Raw genomic sequence first — 18,954 nt, forward strand, 5'->3', positions numbered from 1 at the left:
GATCATAAATTCTTCCCTTTTCCATAGGCCAGACAGGTAAATTATTCTGTATTCCCCTATTTATTTATGGTATTATCATTTACATCTACATCATATACCCATTTTGATCTCATATTAGTATAGAGTGTGAGATCCTGGGCTATACCTAATTTCTGCCATACTGTTTTCCAGTTTAACCAGCAATTTTTGTTAAATAGTGAGTCCTTATTCCAAAAGCTGGCATCTTTGGACTTATCAGACATTAGATTACTAAAGTCTTTTTCCTCTAATCTATTCTGTTGATATACCATTCCTTTTCTTATCCATTACTAGATTGTTTTGTTTTAGATTACTGTTTTATAATATAGTTTGAGGTCTAGCACTGCTAGGCTACCTTCTTTACTTTGTTCTCATTGATTTCGTTGATATTCTTTATCTTTTATTTTTTCAAATGAATTTTGTTATGATTTTGTCTAGTTCAGTAATTTTTTATAGTTTGATTGGTATAGCATTGAATGAGTAAATCAATTTAGGTAGAATGGTCACTTTTATTATATTAACTCAGTCTACATGTAAGCAATTAATGTTTTCCAATTGTTTAGATTTGACTATTTATATACTATAATATGAAAAATGTTTTGTAATTATAATCATATGATTCCTGTGTTTGTCCTGGCAAGTAGATTCCAAAGTGCTTTATACTGTATAGTTATTTTAAATGGAATTTCTCTTCCTATATTTCCCTGCTAGACTTTGTTGGTAATATATAGAAATATTAATGATCTATGTGGGTTTATTTTATATCCTGTAACTTTGTGAAAGTTGTCATTTCAACAGAATTTTAGTTGATTCTCTAGAATTGTCTAAAAATACCATTATCTTATCTGCAAAAAGTGATTGTTAAGTTTTCACATTGCCTACTTCTTCAACTCCTTCAATTCCTTTTTTTTTCCTTATTACTAAAACTAGCATTTTACTATAATATTAAATAATAATGGTGATAATGGGCATCCTTACATCACCTCTCATCTTATTGGGAAAGCCCCTAACTTATCACCATTGCAGATGATACCTACTGTTGCTTTTAGATCTATACTATTTATCCTTTTAAGGAAAGGACCATTTATTCTTATGCTTTCTATTATTTTATATAGGAATGGCTATTGTATTTTGTCAAAGACTTTTTCTCCATCTATTGAGATAATCATGTGATTTCTATTCATTTTTATTGATATGGTTAATAATGCTGATAGATTTCCTAATAGTAAACCAACCCTACATTCCTAGTATAAATACCACCTGGTCATAATGAATGATCCTTGTGATATATTGCTGTATTCTCTTTGCTAGTATTTTATTTAAGATTTTTGTATTGATATTCATTAAGGAAATTATTCTGTACCTGTCTTTCTCTGTTTTTGGTCTATCTGGCTTAGGTATTGGCACCATCACAAAAAAAAATTTGGTAGTTTTTGCCAAATAGTTTATATAGTATGCAGATTAATTGTTCTTCAAATGTTTGATAGAATTCACTTGTGAATCCATCTGCCTCTGGGGATTTTTTCTTAGAGAGTTCTTTGATGGCTTGTTCAATTTCTTTTTTCTAATGTTGTATTATTTAAGTATTCTATTTCCTCCTTTGTTTATCTAAATAATTTATGTTTTTTATAAATATTTATCCATTTCACCCAGATTGTCAGATTTATTGTGATATAATTTGGCAAAATTGCTCCTAATTATTGCTTTAATTTCCTCTTCATTAGTGGTGAATTTTCCTTTTCATTTTTGATATTGATAATTTGATTGTCTTCTTTTTCTTTTTATCATTGAATTAAATAATGTTCTATTAATTTTGTTTTGGTTTTTTATTAAACCAACTCCTCATTTATTTATTAGTTCAATAGTTTTCAATTTTATGAATTTTTTCCTTTGATTTTAGGATTTCCATTTTAATCTTAAATTGTTAACTTTTAATTTCTTCTTCTGTTTTTTTAGTTACATGCTTAATTCATTGATCTGTTTTTTCTCTGTTGTCTCGTAAGTACTGCTTTGACTGTATCTCATATATTTTGGCATTTTTTCTCATCATCATCATTCTCTTTAATGAAATTATTGTTTCTATAATGTCCTAATTTGCCTTTCTATGAATTCTTATTGATTATAAATTTTTTGCCTTATGATCTGAAAAGGATCCATTTATTTCTGATTTTATGTTTTTGGCCATTAAGTTTTTATGCCCTAGTACATGGTCAATTTTTGTGAACACATTATGTACTATGGAAAAGGAGGTATATTCCTTATATCCCAATTCAGTTTTCTCCAGAGATCTATTAAATTTAACTTTTTCTAAAATTTCATTGACTTCTTTTGGTTATTTATTTTTTTTTTGGTTAGCTTTTTCTAGTTATGAGAGAGGAAGATTGAGGTCCTCCACTAAAATAGTTTTACTATTTCCTCCTGAAGCTCATTTAATTTCTCTTTTAACAATCTGTAGGCTATACCATTTGGTGCATATATGTTTAGTATTGCTATTACTTCATTGTCTATAGTACCTTTTTTTGAGACATAATTTCCTTCCTTAACTCTTGTAATTAGATCAATTTTTTGCTTTTCCTTTGTCTGAGATCATGATTATTATTCCCTGCTTTTTTTTTTTACTTCAGCTAAAGCACAATACATTCTGCTCCATCCCCTTACCTTTATTCTGTGTGTGTCTCCCTGCCACAAATGTGTTTCTTGTAAACAACATGTTGTAGGATTCTGGTTTTTAATCCACTTCTATTTCACAACAATTCATCCCATTTATTTTCATAGTTATGATTATGATCTGTGTATTCCCCTCCATCTTATTTTCTTCTTTTCATCCTGTTCTTTATCACTTTTTTTGCCTTGTCCCTCCTCACAAGTGCTTTTAATCGTTTTTATATGTAATATATAATAATTAATTTAATTGCTTTTAATCAACCTTCAATTCACCTTCATTATAGTATACCTCTCCTTACCCCTCACTTTATTCCCCTTCTACTTCTCTATAGGTTAAGAGAGGATTCTATACCCCAATGAGTATAGTTGTTATTCTCTCTCTGAGCCAATTCTGATGAGTATAAGGTTTAAGCATTGCCCATCACCACATTCATCTTCTCCACTAAAAAAATGATTTTGTTTTTTTCATGCCTCTTTAGGTGAAATAATTTACCTCATTTTACCTCTCTCTCTTCCCTTTTCTCTCAGTGCAACTTTCTTTTTCACCTTTTGATTTTTTTTTTGGCCTATCATCCTAAATAGCTTGTCACACCTACTGTCTATTTATACTCCTCCTAACTACTATGATAATGATAAAAGTTTTAAGAGTTACAAATATCATCTTTCCACATTGGAATATAAACAATTTTGCCTCATTGAGTCCCTTACATTTTCTATTTCTTATTTAACTTTTTATTCTTCTCTTGAATCTTCTATTTGGGCATCAAATTGTCTCTTAGGTCTGGCCTTTTCATCAGGAATGCTTAGGAATCTTCTATTTGATTAAATGACCATTTCCCCCAAGAAAGAATATAGTTGGTTTTGAAGGGTAGGTGATTCTTGGTTGTAAACCTAGTTCCTTTGCCTTCTGGAATATCCTAAGTCTTCATATCCTTTAATGTAGGAGCTTCTAAGTCCTATGTAATCCTGACTCGGCTCCATGATCTTTGAATTGTTTCCTTATTACTGCTTGCAATATTTCCTCCTTGGCCTGTGAGCATTTGGATTTGACCAAACCATTCCTGGGAATAGTCATTTGGAAATTTATTTCAAGAAGTAATTAGTGGATTATTTCAATTTCTATTTTACCCTATTGTTTAAGAATATTAGGCCAGTTTTCTTTTATAATTTCTTTTAATATGATGTCTAGGTATTTAAAAAAATTTTTTTTTCTTGACTTTCAGGTAGTCCAATAATTTTAGATTTGCTCTCCTGGGTCTATTTTCCAGGCAATTTGTTTTTTTCAATGAGATATTTCATATTTTCTTCTATTTTTCCATTATTTTGATTTTGTCTTATTATTTTTTCTTGTATCCTGAAGTGACTGGCTTACATTTGCCCAGTTCTAATTTTTAAGAATTATTTTATTCCACAGGCTTTTGATCTTCCTTTTCCATTTGGCCAATTCTACTTTATAAGAAACTCTTTCCTTCATTGGCTTTATTTTTTGCCTATTTTCCCATTTGACCAATTCTACTCTTATTTTCTTTTTGCATTACTTTCATTTCTCTTCCCCATTTTTCTTCTGCCTTTCTTTTTTTTCTTTTTTTTTTTTTAAAAACCCTTACCTTCCGTCTTGGAGTCAATACTGTGAATTGGTTCCAAGGCAGAAGAGGGGTAAAGGCTAGGCAATGGGGGTCAAGTGACTTGCCCAGGGTCACACAGCTAGGAAGTGTCTGAGGTCAGATTTGAACCTAGGACCTCCCGTCTCAAGGCCTGGCTCTCAATCCACTGAGCTACCCAGCTGCCCCCTTCTGCCCTTCTTATTTGTGTTTTCATTCCTTTTTGAGATCTTATAGAGCATGAGACCAATTCCCACTTTTCTGACATTTTGCTTTTGGCTATTTTGATCTTACTCTCCCTCTCTGAATCTATGCCTTGCTCTCTATGGTTCTGTGATTTTATGCCTGGTGTGTATGTGTGTGTGTATGTTTGTGTGTGTGTGGTGGGGGTATTTTTTGTTTTTTGCTATTTACTCATTTTCCAAGTCTTTTTTCTTTTACTTTTATCTTAAAGGTGGGCTCTGTTCTCAGGGTAGAGAATGAACTCTCTTAAATTTCAGTTTTTCCTTGTTGCTACCCTCAGCTCTAGTTCTGGGTTTTTACAAGTTTTAGTTCTTCTAAAATGGTATAATGGCCTGGGGGTTGAAAGCTCTGAGAACTACCTCCCACTCCTAATTCAGTCTCTTCTAGGGATTGTTGATGGTTTGCAGAACTCAAAGCACTGTGAGCTACATTGTACTGGGACTCAGGGCCTCACTTCAAGGCTGGCCAGTGGCTCTGGGCTTCCGCGGATGAGGTGTACTGCAGACTGCTTTGCCCTGGGGCTTATAGGCACAGTTCTGGGACTCCCCTTAGGCTAGCACCAGCCAAGAAGGGACTGCCTTGTTCTGGGGTTCAAGTCTTCACTACTGGCTTGGGCAGAGCCTCAGAACTCCACTTGGGGCTTACACCACCCCACTGAACTGTGGACTCTCTGCAATGGAGTTTGGAGCCTCCCTTTAGGCTTGAATGGGCCAGGCACTGGGGAAAGCCTTGCACTAGATCTTGGAGTTTCACTGAAGACTTGTATTAGAGCTTGGAACTTCCGTGGGTAAATGTGGGATGCTCCGCTATTGGCTTAGGCAGGGTCTCAGAATTGGCTTGAGCCCAGATTCAGAACCTGGGATAGCAGGTGGGGGAAGGGGAATGGGTGGCTTGTATGTCTTGGTGCATGGCTTTGCTGCCAGTGTATTATTGTCCTCTCACTCCTGTGACATAAACCCACTCTTCCTACCTTTCAAGTTGTTTCCTGCAGGAGAGCTATTTCACTAGATTCCTTTGTTGGTTCTGTCACCCCAGTATTTGTTTGGAGATACGATTTTAAGGGGTAATTTGAGAAGATTCTCAGAATGGGTCCAGCTTTCCATGCTACTCTACCATCTTAGCTCCACCCCACTCCTTTTTCTCCTTTCCAATACATTTTTATAATGCTACAAATTAAGCAGGTTCTTCATCCCATATACCTTGAGATAGCATTTCTACTCACTCAAAACCCTTTTAATGGCTTCTTAGCTTGACATGGAAAGTTTTCTACTTTTCTGGCTATCCTAATGTCCTCCATATGAACCACATTTTGCAATTCTTTTAATGAGGTTCTTTAATATGCCTGGAATACCTTTCCTCAACCACCCCCACCTGCTGATCTGCTGGAATTCTATTGATCTTTTAAAGTACAGTTTGTTAACTTTTCTATAAAGTCTTCAACAATCTCTCAAATCCATAATGACTTTTCTCACTGGCCAACACATAGAACTTCTTTGACCCTTCTATTATATTATATATTATAATTTGATATTATATATCAAATATTATTTTGTATTATACTTAAAATTCTCAAAGAGCAAGTTACCTGTGCCATGGTGAGGGAGAGCATGTCACAATATGTTACAACCAACATAATTCAAAGGGACATGATATCAAAGATTATCAAGGAAATATATAATCAGAATTAAACACAGGGTGATTTTCCTTGTAAGAGTAATTAGTAGGGGCAGCTAGACTGAGAACCAGGCCCTGGAGTCTGAAGATCCTGGGTTCAAATCTCACCTCAGACATTTTTTTAGTTGTATAACCCTAGGCAAGTCACTTAATCCTGTCACTGACTCCTTATTATTCTTCTGCCCTGGAACCAATATTTAGAATTAATTCTAAAAGAGAAAGTAAGCATTTTTTAAAAAAAGAGTAACAAGTAAATAATAGATAGTCAACATGCTCCATTGCTAAGGAAGGCCTCCTTTCTTGAATTTATATACTAAACTATTTATATATTATACTTTTAACTTATGTGATCTGCTCTTTTCTTTGGTGAATTCATCATTCTTCTGGATTCAATTATAATCTCTTTGCCTATAATTCCCAGACCTATTTGCTCAGCTCTCTCATGACCTCCTGTCTCATCATTCCACCTGTGGAATACAGTATCTTGAACTGGATGTCCTGTCAATATATCCAAAACTGAAATCATTAACTTCCCCCAAAATTGTCCCCTTTCCCTAAATTCCCTATTGCTGCTGACAGTATTGCCATTATCACTCAGATTCTCAACCTGACAATCATCTTTATCTCCTCATTATCCATCACTATCACTTCCACTCTTTTGCTAAGTTTTATTGATTGCTTAAGTCTTCCCTGCTTCTCTGAGATGTGCCCCTTTCTTTCCTCTGACACTATAACGATACTGGCATGCCCTTACCACCTCATGTCCAGACTATTGCAGTAGCCTTCTGATTGGTCTATCTGCCTCAAGTCTATTACTACTCAGTTCATCTTTCACTTAGCTAACTGAAGTAACTAAAGAACAGATCTGATAATATCACCCTCATTAAAAAAAAAAGCAACACTAGGATTAAGGATGAAGGGCTTTAAGGAGTTTTTCCCTGTTTGGCTTTTAAAGCTCTTACAATCCTTTATACCTTTTTATTCTTCTCACCCATTTCTCGCCGTCACATATTTTATAATGTAGTGGCACTATTCTTCTTGATGTTTCTTGCGCAAGACTCTCAATATCCTGATTCCATGTGTTTTTGCAAATTGTCCTTACGTGTAAAATTTTTTTCCCTCTTTGTCTCTGTTTGCTGGTTTATGTAGTTTTCTTCAACTCTCATCTAAAATCCCACTTTCTTCAAGATCTTCTTAATTCTAGTGTCTCCTTTGAAATTACCTCCAGTTTATCTAATATATATTATGTCTATGTTTATATGCTTTCTATTCCACTGAATTGTGATCACTTTGGGACAGAGACTATTTTTGTGTTTCTTTGTATCCCCAGTGGTTATCATAGTGTGTAGCATATAGTAAGTGCATACCAAATTGCTTCTGATTATTGTTGACATCCAACCTAAATTAATCTTTTGCAACTTTCACTATATATATATATATATATATATATATATATATATATATAATGCCAAAGAGTCACAAAATGGCTTGAAAAGTGGGATCCAATAATTTGCTTCTCACACACAAGAAAAAAAAAAGCTTAATTCAAAAAGATCCAAGTAGATTCAAAATGAAAGGCAGTTCTAAAATTCTAAAATAAAATTATTGGGAAATCATGAAAAGTAGAAGTGGCACTAATTTTAGAGAAATTTGAATTCAAATGGGAAGGTATTAGAATAGATAAATTATTTGGTCATGAGTAGAGCAAGGGTACACATAGTGGAGTTGGCCTTTGCAATGAAAATGGCCACTTCATCAGAGCCAAGGATAAAGGAAAAGATAATAGGGGATAATTAAGAATTTTGAATCACAGAGTAGAGGGAATAGGGAGCTTATAGGAAGTAGCTTCTATTTTGTTCAAAAAGTAGGAGGAAAAATTTTCTGTTAGGAAGAAAGGAAAAGATGATTGTATAGGAGAAAGGGGGTTTACTGTAGGGATTCTGAAAGTAAATTAGAGAAGATTAAAAAGGTTGGCTACTGTGAACTTTTAAAAATACTCCACCCTACTTAGACTGTACTTTAGGAGATTTGATTTAGCTATCTCCTGATTGTAACAATGGAGATACTTAGTCTAACAAGGTCAGGAATGTCTGCACCCATATTTAAGGATTAAGTATCTAGGAGGATGGCCTTTGATAGATATGTGCAGAAATAGCTGACAGAACCCTGGGCTGTCCTAAGTCAAGCTAAGCTACCATTGATACAGATAAGACGCAGGAAAGTGATGTAAAACCGCCTATATAGGGTGCATCACTTCCTCTCTTCGCGCTCTTTCCCCAGAGAGGTGGATCTGGCTGGTGACTTCCTGTGAGCAGGCCTGGCGCCAGTTCAATCCTGGAACTTGAGCCTGGAGGAGCTCCCTCAGATAGCTTCCTTGAGATGGTCATGTGGTTAGTGATAAGACTGACTCCCTTTCCCTTGGCTTTAATTAGAGGCCCTTTGGCCAAGGCCTTTAACTCCTGCCTGGCTCAGCCTGAGCCAGAGCAGTTTAAATTAACTCTTTCCTCTCTCTTCTCCTTAATTCCTTTGCTCTATATTAATTAAAATAACCATAATTTCCAGCTGACTTGAGTATTTTATTATTTGGAATATCCCATGGTGACCAACAATTAAATATAGTTTAGGTCATAATACTAAAATTATCCTTACACTACAAAGCAGTGAGGACCTAATTGAGATAACAAAATTGTTATGCACTCACTTGGCAGTTATGTAACTTTTCCCACCAGTTTTCAGAAGAAAAAAAAAAGAAGTAAGGAATATATATGTGTGTATATATATATATATATATGTATATATATATATATACAATGTAATCAATCCCAATTTGGGATTTTTCAGGAAGCAATTGGTGATAGGATAGGATATGGGGGCAAGGGATTCACAAGCAGAGTGCAGGGAATCAAGGCTGTGATTAGGGGGAATCAAGGCCAGAATGGGGGTAATCATGAAGAAGAACAGGGAGGAGTGGAATGACAATAAGTCCTAGAGAAGATGGATAATAGATTTATGAGGACTGAGGCAGAAGAGATAGAAGAAAAAAATAAGATGGGAGAAGCAAAATTTTAAAGTTTGAGATTATGAAAGTAGTAATGTTATCAGTAATTGTGAAATCTAAGTGATGGCTGGCTAAGGTGATATGAAAAAATGTAAACCAAGGAAAGGAAATTGAGGTAGTTGGTGAACTGGGAGATCAGAGTGTTTGATGGGACATCATCTCATGCATGTTGAAAGGAAGAGGAAGACAATGAACCAGGTACTGGAGTCTTTGAGAAAAAAACAACCTGGAGCTAGCAGATGGCAACGACAAGAAGCTGGACTGACAGAGACAGATAAAGTGAACCTCAAAGGAGTATAAGCTTATTTATAATGTGGCATCAAAAAGCATTTGTTCTCAGAATATTCTTCACTGCCTGTAGGATATGGCAATTATAAGGTGTTTGTGCTTTCACATTTCTTGGTTCCCTTTTCTCCCAAACAGGATGGGGAAGAAATTCAAGTCCAACAAATATTTATTAAGTTTGGACTTTGTGCAGAACACTAGGTTAGAAAAAAAGTTTAAATAAATACAGAAGAATATGACATGAACAAATAAGCATAATACAAAATGACACATAAGTACATTAAGTAGTTTCAAAATACTATGAGAAGTCCAAGGTAATAAAAGGCATGATTCAGTGGGGGGAAGGGAAATATCAGATGGCTCCATTGAGGAAGTAGCATTTGAACTGGCTTTAAAAGATAACAAGGACTATTAAAAGCAAATGGGGACAGAAGAAAAAGTTCCAATCATAAAGAACAGCATGCACATGGGTAAAGGGCCAACCAAGTACAGTGGACAGCAAATAACCAGTTTTATTGGAGCATAGAACACATGAAGGAAAATCATAAGATTTGAACAGCCTCAAATTGTGGAGGCCTGGGAGGTTTGTTTTGTTCAGTTGGTTAGAGTCAAAGAAGGCTGTATATCCTTCAGTCAGTTTTTAGTCGTGTCTGACTCTTTATGGCCCCATTTTAAGTTTTCTGGGCAAAGATACTGGAGTAGTTTGCAATTTATCTAGGTTATACGACTAACTAGTAAGTGTCTGAGGTCAGATTCAAACTAAGGATGATGAATCGTCTTGAATCCAGGTCTGGCACTCTATCAACTGTGCCACCTAGCTGTCCCGGATCTGTATATAAGTAAGATTAATCTGGCATTGCTGTTAAAGATGAATTAGAGGGGAAAGAATGGAAGTTCTGTTAGGTATTCTCATAGTTCAAAGAGATAGTGATGAGAGCACAAATGCGAGAAGGGTGGCACTGAAAGTAAAGATGATGTGTGGGAGAGAGTGTAAATAGAACCCAAATCCCACAACTGGCAAATTCCTCCCTCCTGGTCCCTCTTTCCCTGTAATTGTTACCAGCTGCCCAGAAAAAAAATCCTTCCCCCTTCTATCTTACTCTGTACTCTCATCCCCAGCCATCTCAGCTTCTTTGCCCACAAATTCTGCAATGTCCTCTGCAACCCTGCTTATATTGCTATGTAACTTCTCTTCATCGGAGAGCTTCTGGTCTTCCTAGAAACCTGCCTCCTTGGGGAAGACCTAGTCACCATAGATACCCTCTTCAGTGTTTCTTCTTTTGTGCCTACAACATCCTGGCTAAGAGAAGCAATGAGCAAATTCCTTATTCCTTGTAGTCATAGCCAGACTCTTCCTTCAATACAATCACTCAGCAACTTCTCTTCCTTCAATGTTTACTCTGTCTGGATCATTGACTCTAAAATCTTGTTGCAGTCATCTACCAGGATTTCTTTTCTTAAGTATTTCAGTACATGGTTCATAATCTTCCTCTCTACTTCAATCCCTGACCTTAAACTAGGGGGGTTTCAATATGCATAATATTCCATGTAGATTGTGAGGGTTGACTTGGTAGAAGAAAATACATTTGTTGGAATAGTAAAGGAATTGGAATATTAAATATAAATTATTTTATTCATAATTATTTATATTTCATATACATATTTTATTACTTATTGATCTATATTATTTAATTTTAACATTTTATTTAATATTAAATTAAGTTAAATAAAATATGTATATCTATATATAAAAATAAATGTTTTAAAATATATTCATATTTATACTTTAAATTTTAATTAAATAACAAAATATTAAGAAATATTGGAGTGGGGAGCAGTAGGAATCTGGAGTGGCTAAATGGTCATTCTTATTGATCTTTTCCTTCAGTTTAGCAGTCCATCGTTGGACCTCTTGGGTACAGATACTAAACCAGAGCAAGTGACAATCAACTCTTACTTTTATATCATGTTTTGATTCCTGTGTGAGATTTCCTAGAAATCCACTGCAAAGAAGCAAGCATGGTAGAAGTCTCCTCTAGTTCTTGGGGTAGGAGCATTAGCACTCAGCTTATCTACCTGTTTAGCCCTCATTCTTGCTCCATGACTTTTTAAGTCTGACATTTCCTAGTTGAACTTTCATTTGCATCACTTGAATGCAATTCCTCTTTATTACCTATGCTATATGGCTATGAATCATTGAACAGCACAATCTCCGATGAAGCAAAGCTGCAGATGGTCCAAAGAGGAACGAAAAGCTGCAATGCTGGCGTAAGTAGGCTGCCACAATGGTGATGAGTACAAGTGGCATAAGAGATATCCAGGAATGTGCAGTTCAGCCCTTTGAGATGAATGTTTTCTTGCAGGTTTAAAGAATCCTCTTTAGTCCTGGTTGAGTTTCGTCCTCACTAAAGAGGGAAGCATGACAAATGCTGCCCAGAGGACACTTATAAACACACGCATTAGTTAAATACTCACAGACAGGGTCAAGGAACACATCCTTGTGGAGGAACGCCCCTTCCGAAGTCTTTCATGCTTCTTTGGTTAGTGAGCACCAATTAAAATTTCCCTCTAATCCACCTGCAGCTCGGAGACCTCTGTTAACTTCAAGTAGCCTTGGCTAATTGCTACAACAATATTCTTGTACAACTTCCCATATGAAAATTCAAGAACATCTTATTGCAACATTTATCCTATTCCACATTATGATATTACTTTGCTGACGTAAAGGAACACTGAACAGGGTTATTATCTACACATTTAGAGTTACAGAGTTGTGGATATTAGCAAATGTGTATTTGTAATAGACTCCTTAATAGTATTATTCAATGCACAGCATAACCATCCCCTGTACATTAGTATTTACATTAAGAATATAATTTATTTTTTAATGGAATATTCCAGGGTACATCGGTGCTTTTGCTGATGTTTTGGAGCTTGAAATGGGATTTCTCTGCAACTTCATTATTTCTTTCTTTCTCTTTCTCCAGAATCTTGTTTCCTTTCTGCTTATGCAATTTTATTGTGATATCTGACAACAACATAAGACGACAGACTACAGGAATCTTCTGACATTGTCGCTAGTGGAAGATCAGTCAGATACTGAGATCCACAGGGCTACAAAGAATGGTTACAGAATCCATTAGTTATGAACATGCATAACTTTTCTATTAAAATCCTCAGTTTCCTTTCCTTCCCGTTTCTGCTATTGGAATTCCCAATAGCAGGTCTTCCAGAGACACCCAGGTGCAAGTGGACTTCAAGATCCAGCCCTGTATGCCAGGGTGGCTCAGGGGAGACCTAGCTGGTTGAGAAGCATGATGACAGCACCAAGTTGTTTTCTAGAAGAAGTCCTTATGGAGCGGCCGAGTTCCTCATTTAGATACTATACAGGAGTAGTCCAAGGCTGTCCCTCCTTTTTGTTATTCCCTCTAACATGCTGCTCCTGAGACCGTGCTTCAATTTTGGGGTACTCCCTTTTTCCATTAACAGTAAGAGGGACTCATCTCCTGGGGAATATCATCAATCACATTCATAAAGCCCTAAGTAACAAGCAGATCTTTCTTTATGCTCTTGCTGGAGGCAGCATGAGACAGTGGAGAAGAAATGGATGGTGAAGCCTGGAGGACTTTGGTTCAAGACCTAACTCTGCCACCTTTGGCTGCTTGACCCTGACCAAGTCACTTAACTGCCAAGTGCTCTAGGAACTCTCTAAGATTATAAATGGCAGAAGAGCCAACCTGCATGGGTAAAGGGACTTCTGTCATCAGATTTAGCTACCAAGAAAATCACAGGTCCAGTTTATCTCTCGAGCTTGGACTGGAGAGCCTCCATGGTACATTTTCACTGAAAATCCCGTGATTCATTTCATTTATTTATTTTATTTTATTTATGTCACTCAATAGTGCTGCTAGCTGCATGATCTTAGTGAGCCCCTGAAACTCTGAGTCTGAGTTTTCACCTCTGAAAAGTGGGTGCTGTGCTAGCTACACTGAGCTATTATGAGGAAGAGAATAGGTTTAATCATCCTTTGTTGTTGTTTAGTCACTTTTCAGTCAGGTCCGACTCTATGGGATTTTCTTGGCAGGGATACTGGATGGCTTGCCATTCCCTCCTCCAGAGCAACAGATGAGACAAACAGAGGTGCGTGATCTGCCCAGGGTCCCCCCAGAAGTGCCTGAGGCCAGATTTCAACTCAGAAAGCGGCACCACCCAGCCCTGGAAAGCCATGTAAAATTGAGTTTGGGGGCTCACCATCACACACACACACAAGCAACTCCAGTTGCTCTCGGTTACCTCTAGGAGCAAATATAAAATGCTCTCATTGACCTTCAGATCCTTAGCCCCATTCCACCTCTTCAGTTCTCTTCCAGATCCCTCTTGGCTGCTCCATGAAGGACGTGCCCTATCTCTGAAGCTCTGGGCATTGTCTCCGGCTGTTCCCCCTACCTGGAAGTGTCCTTCCCCAACTGCGCCCCCAGACTTCCCTGGCTTCCTTGACATCTCAGCTAAATTTTTTCTTTTTCTTATCTTTTAGAGGAAGCCTTTTCCAACCCATCTTCCTCCTAGTGCCTTTCCTCTGTTAACTATTTCCTATTTATCCTGAATGGAGCTTGTTTGTATAAATTCCTTTACATGTGTATTGGGAGCTCCTTGAGGGCAGGGACCCTCTTTTGCCTTTTTGCATCCCCAGGGCTTAGCGCAGTGACTAGCACATAGTAGGTACCTAATAAACACGCATCGATGGATTCATTGGCCATGGCAAACCCTGAAGCAAATAGTGAATGTCTTCTGGTGCCACACGGGCCACTTCTGCCTCTGCAGTGACCGTGGCAAAGTGGCCACAAAAGGGACAGGAGCTGTTCAGAATCGCACAGCTTTTCGGCTGTCAATAAACATTAACTCAGCAGCTGCTACTCTAAATGTGAGCGTCTTTTCCAAAGACCATTCACCAGACAGACTGCCTGAGGAACTGAACCACAGCTCTGACATTCTTGTTATAAATTAAGTCAGAAGGCAAAGAGAAGTCGCAGCTAAATGGAAGGATGGTTCTCGGGTTTTCCTTAGGCAAAGAGGGTGAGGGAATGGGTTTTATTATACACCCAGAGGTAATACAAAAAATGTATCATTTCAATAGGTATTTGTCATCTCTCTCACATGTTTACGTATGCATATATACATATATTTATGTATACATTCCAGCACTATGTATGCATTTATAATGTATGTATATGTAAGCACATATCTATATGTAGGTGTAAGAATGTATACATATATTTATCTGTTTATCGATGGAAAATAGGAATAGCAATACCATATAAATTAGTGAGGAGTAGAAGGAAAACTCAGTTTAAAGAAAGCTGAGGCAGGCCTAGAGACAGGAGGTCCTAGGTTCAAATCTGGCCTCAGCCACTTCCCAGCTGTGTGACCCTGGGCAAGTCACTTGATCCCCATTGCCTAGTGTGATATGGAAATCACTTTAAAAAACTGATATATATTAATTTAAGGTCGCCAAGGAATTCAGCTATGTAATTCCTAAATGAAAACTCAAATCAGCTGTCAACCTTTTTATGGTGTTTTAATTACAAACAGGAGGAAGAAAAGTATTAGAGGGAAAGAGAGAGAGGGGGAAAAGGGAGAGAAGGAAATAGGGCTTAAATACCCACCCTGCTTAAGCTGGGCCAAAGGCCCAAGGCCCTGGATAGCCGAGGCAAAGAAAAGAACTCAGTCCCTATCACTCACATGACCAAAATGGAGAAACAGTCTGAGGGCTCCTCCACTCCAAGCACCAGGCTCCAACCACCACCTTCTCCTTCCACACAGGAAATCCCCAGAACTCCTGAGCTGTCCTCTACCTCACTTCCTGTGTCTCACCTGTGCCAATGGTGGCTCTATCTTAACCCAGGACCGCCCAGAGGTCTGTCCCCTTTGCACATGTCTGTTGAAGGCCATATTCTCAAATAATTAAATCTTGAGTTTTTTGTTGCAGCCCTTCCTAATCTTGTTGCCCTGAGTAGGGTGGAGATTGTAGTTTCCAAGACCTGATTCTGTCATCCCAAGTATCTCTATTGTTATTGATCAGGAAATAGCCAAATCCCATCCTCTAAAGAATGGTTTGAACAGGGTTGAGTAGTTTTGAAATTCACACTAGCCCTTACCACTCTTCTGCCTTGGAACCAGTACATAGTATTGACTCCAAAATGGAAGGTAAGGGTTTAAAAAAAAATAAAGTAAGCTTAGGGAGAGATCCAACTGAACAAAGTCATTCTCTGGAATGGAAATGGAAGGATAACACACAAACAAAAAGAGTTAATGGTCTAAAAAAACTTCATAATAAAGATATTTCACCACAAAAGGCTATCAAGCCACCATATGTAGATTCTGGAATTATAATCCTATCTATCATTTTAGAGCAAGGAGTTTTAACTTGGGGTCTGCAAATATGTGATTGATTCATCGACTGTCTAGACTTGAAGTGAGAGAGAAAATGTTAATTTAGGTTAAAGTATAAATATGTCATTACTACTTCCTCCCCTCTCTAGAGTGAGTTGTTAAACATTTACCAGAACATCTCAATGTAAGGTCCTTAAGGACCAAGATTGTTTTGTTTTTGTCTTTGCATGCCTGATACCTAGCACAGAGTAGGGTATTTCATTAATTCTTATTCATTAGTCAACAATGGAATCCTTCGACATTTTTTTCTCCTAAAATTCTAAGGCACATGACAGACAACTGTTGGTTTTCCCTACTCTTATCGAAAATTCTGCGATGACGTAATCACTTTCCCTCAAGGTATCTATTATTTCTATTCCTGAAACCAGTGGAGAACCTTGTTGAGAATAAGGCCCCAAACTAAAGTTTTCCTTATTGGTTTCTCCACTTTTTGAAGGATTTTAAATTATTATTGAGGCAAGTCAAAAAATTGTTAATTGCTCTGCTTTTTGGCAGAAAACTACAGCAGATGTCTGGATAATCGAAGCCTCCTCTCACCCTGCCCCCTCCTCATTCCCATCATTACTATTTCAATGTCTTACCTCTGTGCCAGGCTTATGATCTGTTTCCCAAATTCTCTGATGAAAATAGTTTATTTCTGCCTCCATTTGAAACTTACTCAAATACTCTCCTTCATACCTCCCCCATGGTTTGTGAACTTTTCTCAAGTTAATAGATATGTTTAATAAAGTATGTATTATATTATATATGTTATATAAAATGCATGCATTTGTATGTGTATATATAATACTAGCAATATCACACCCCTTTGGGTCTTTAATGCTCCTACTGAATAAGGTACACTCTTCTAAGGCCTAATTCCATGCAGAGGGTCCATCCTACTCTTAGTGAAACTTTGGTGACCTAGATGGAGGTGGAGAAAGGTGCAAGTAACAGCAAATAAAGCAGCTAATGCATTTTTAAGCAATAATTCAAATCCATAGTTGATTATTAGTAAAGATTAATTAAATTTTTGATTTATTATTTATGAATCATTGTATAGTTACATATATTATAATTTATTAAATATTAATTAATAGTAAAGAAATCCAGATCCATAAATCAAATCCAAGGAAAGGTAAAAATACCAATTATTTGAGTATTCCCAAAACTATAAGCTGAAATAAATCTCAATTTCCCTAATGCCTAAATTCCCATATATTGAAGTGATGTAAATAATGCAATGTCTAATTTTGGATACTCTATAAAGAAAAAATACTCTCTGATAAATGTTGCTTAGAATCATGAGAAGTAGCAGCACATAGATGAAGAGAAGCACTCCATTTTGGGGGGAAAAACCAACATAAAATAAAGCAATTTTAACAAAACCACCAAAGAAATGCTGTATGGGGAATTCATTTTCACATAGGATGTGGCATTTCATTTTTTGAGTATTTAGTCTTTGGGGTTTTAGGGGGAGGTTTTTTTTTTTAATAGCATCAAAGCACTTATAAACATAAAATAAAGCATTAACAACAAAACCACCAAAAATACTGTATGGGGAATTAATTTTCACTTAGGACATGACTCATTCCAATTTTTGAGTATTTAGTCTTTTGGGTTTGGTTTTTTTTTTGGTAGCATCAAAGCGCTTTCATATATATATACACACATATATACACACACACACACACAGTTGTACCCAATAGTTTGATAGATCACAAAGGCGATAGCCATAATAAACCATAATCCAGAAAATATCAAAATGCCATCATCAAACTGACCTGAGTAGAAATTTGTGCATGTGTATATGTGAATGATTTGAAGTTTTTAAGTGCTTTTTTTAAAGCATCATTTACACACATCACTCATAATAGTATGCTGAGCCTCATACGTCAAACCAAAGCCAAAATGATTTGTATGAGGTCTAACTGTGGCTTGGGTTGACATTAAAAAACAACTACAACCCTTGATGGAATTATTTCCTTATAAATCACTGCAGCCCATCTATTATATTGCTGCTGTATTTTCTCTTTCTGACAAAATGTCTAATCTTTGCATAGTAGTTAATGAAAGTTGAGTTCTTAGGAGCATATATTTTAGGTGGTCTTTGAACCACTTACTAAGCATTGATTATGTTCTCACTCAGAACTCGGTCTAATAACGGCTGTGGTGGAAGGGATTTTTCTTCCCGTCTGCTTTCTTAATTTACACAACACAAAAGAGGCTTGGTGAATATGGATAGTGCAAATGGCTTAAATAATTTATCAAAGTTGGAAATCGATCTGTAGGATTAAGGGAAAAAATACTTGACATTTAAATAGTGCTTCAATTTTTTATTCAGTTTTTTTTTTAAACTGATCCAGACCCAAGATTTCATTGGTTTTGGGGAAAATTTCTCACTGTGGAAATTCCCTTCAATCATGAAGATCAATAATTCATCCATAAGTTGCCTTTTCCAAAATCACCATGTTAGGGGTCACATTTGAACCCAGGTCTTCTTGACCCCAAAGCTGGTCTTTTAACTTCTCCTCATCTTAGCTGCCTTTATATTTATTTCCTTAAATAATCATAACCAAAGCACTAGGACGAAATGGACCATATATTACCTCTGTTATAAAAATGATAGTGGCAGAGAGAATGTTGGTGATTTGCCCAAGAAATTGGCTTGATATTCCAGAAGGTCTTGAATCAGGTTTTACTCCCCCCATGCTTCCTTTGGGAACACAAATATACACACGGTCTGTGTCTATCCTATGTAAGGTGGCCCATGAACCCGGCACAAGCTTGGAACCATTCAGAATTGTCAGGATTGTCGGCTCTGGCTTGAGAGAAGCAGGGTGGATTTGGGGTTCTGGCTTAGCTTATTCTGCTAAATATTAGAAACCTATATAATTCCAAATGGGCTTCTATTCTTTAGTAGGCTATCTATCGTTTCTGAGGAAGTCTTTGGAAATGTGCATCCATTTCCTTTGGTACCAT

Source organism: Monodelphis domestica, chromosome 5, assembly GCF_027887165.1.
Source record: "Monodelphis domestica isolate mMonDom1 chromosome 5, mMonDom1.pri, whole genome shotgun sequence".
Lineage (NCBI taxonomy): Eukaryota > Metazoa > Chordata > Mammalia > Didelphimorphia > Didelphidae > Monodelphis > Monodelphis domestica.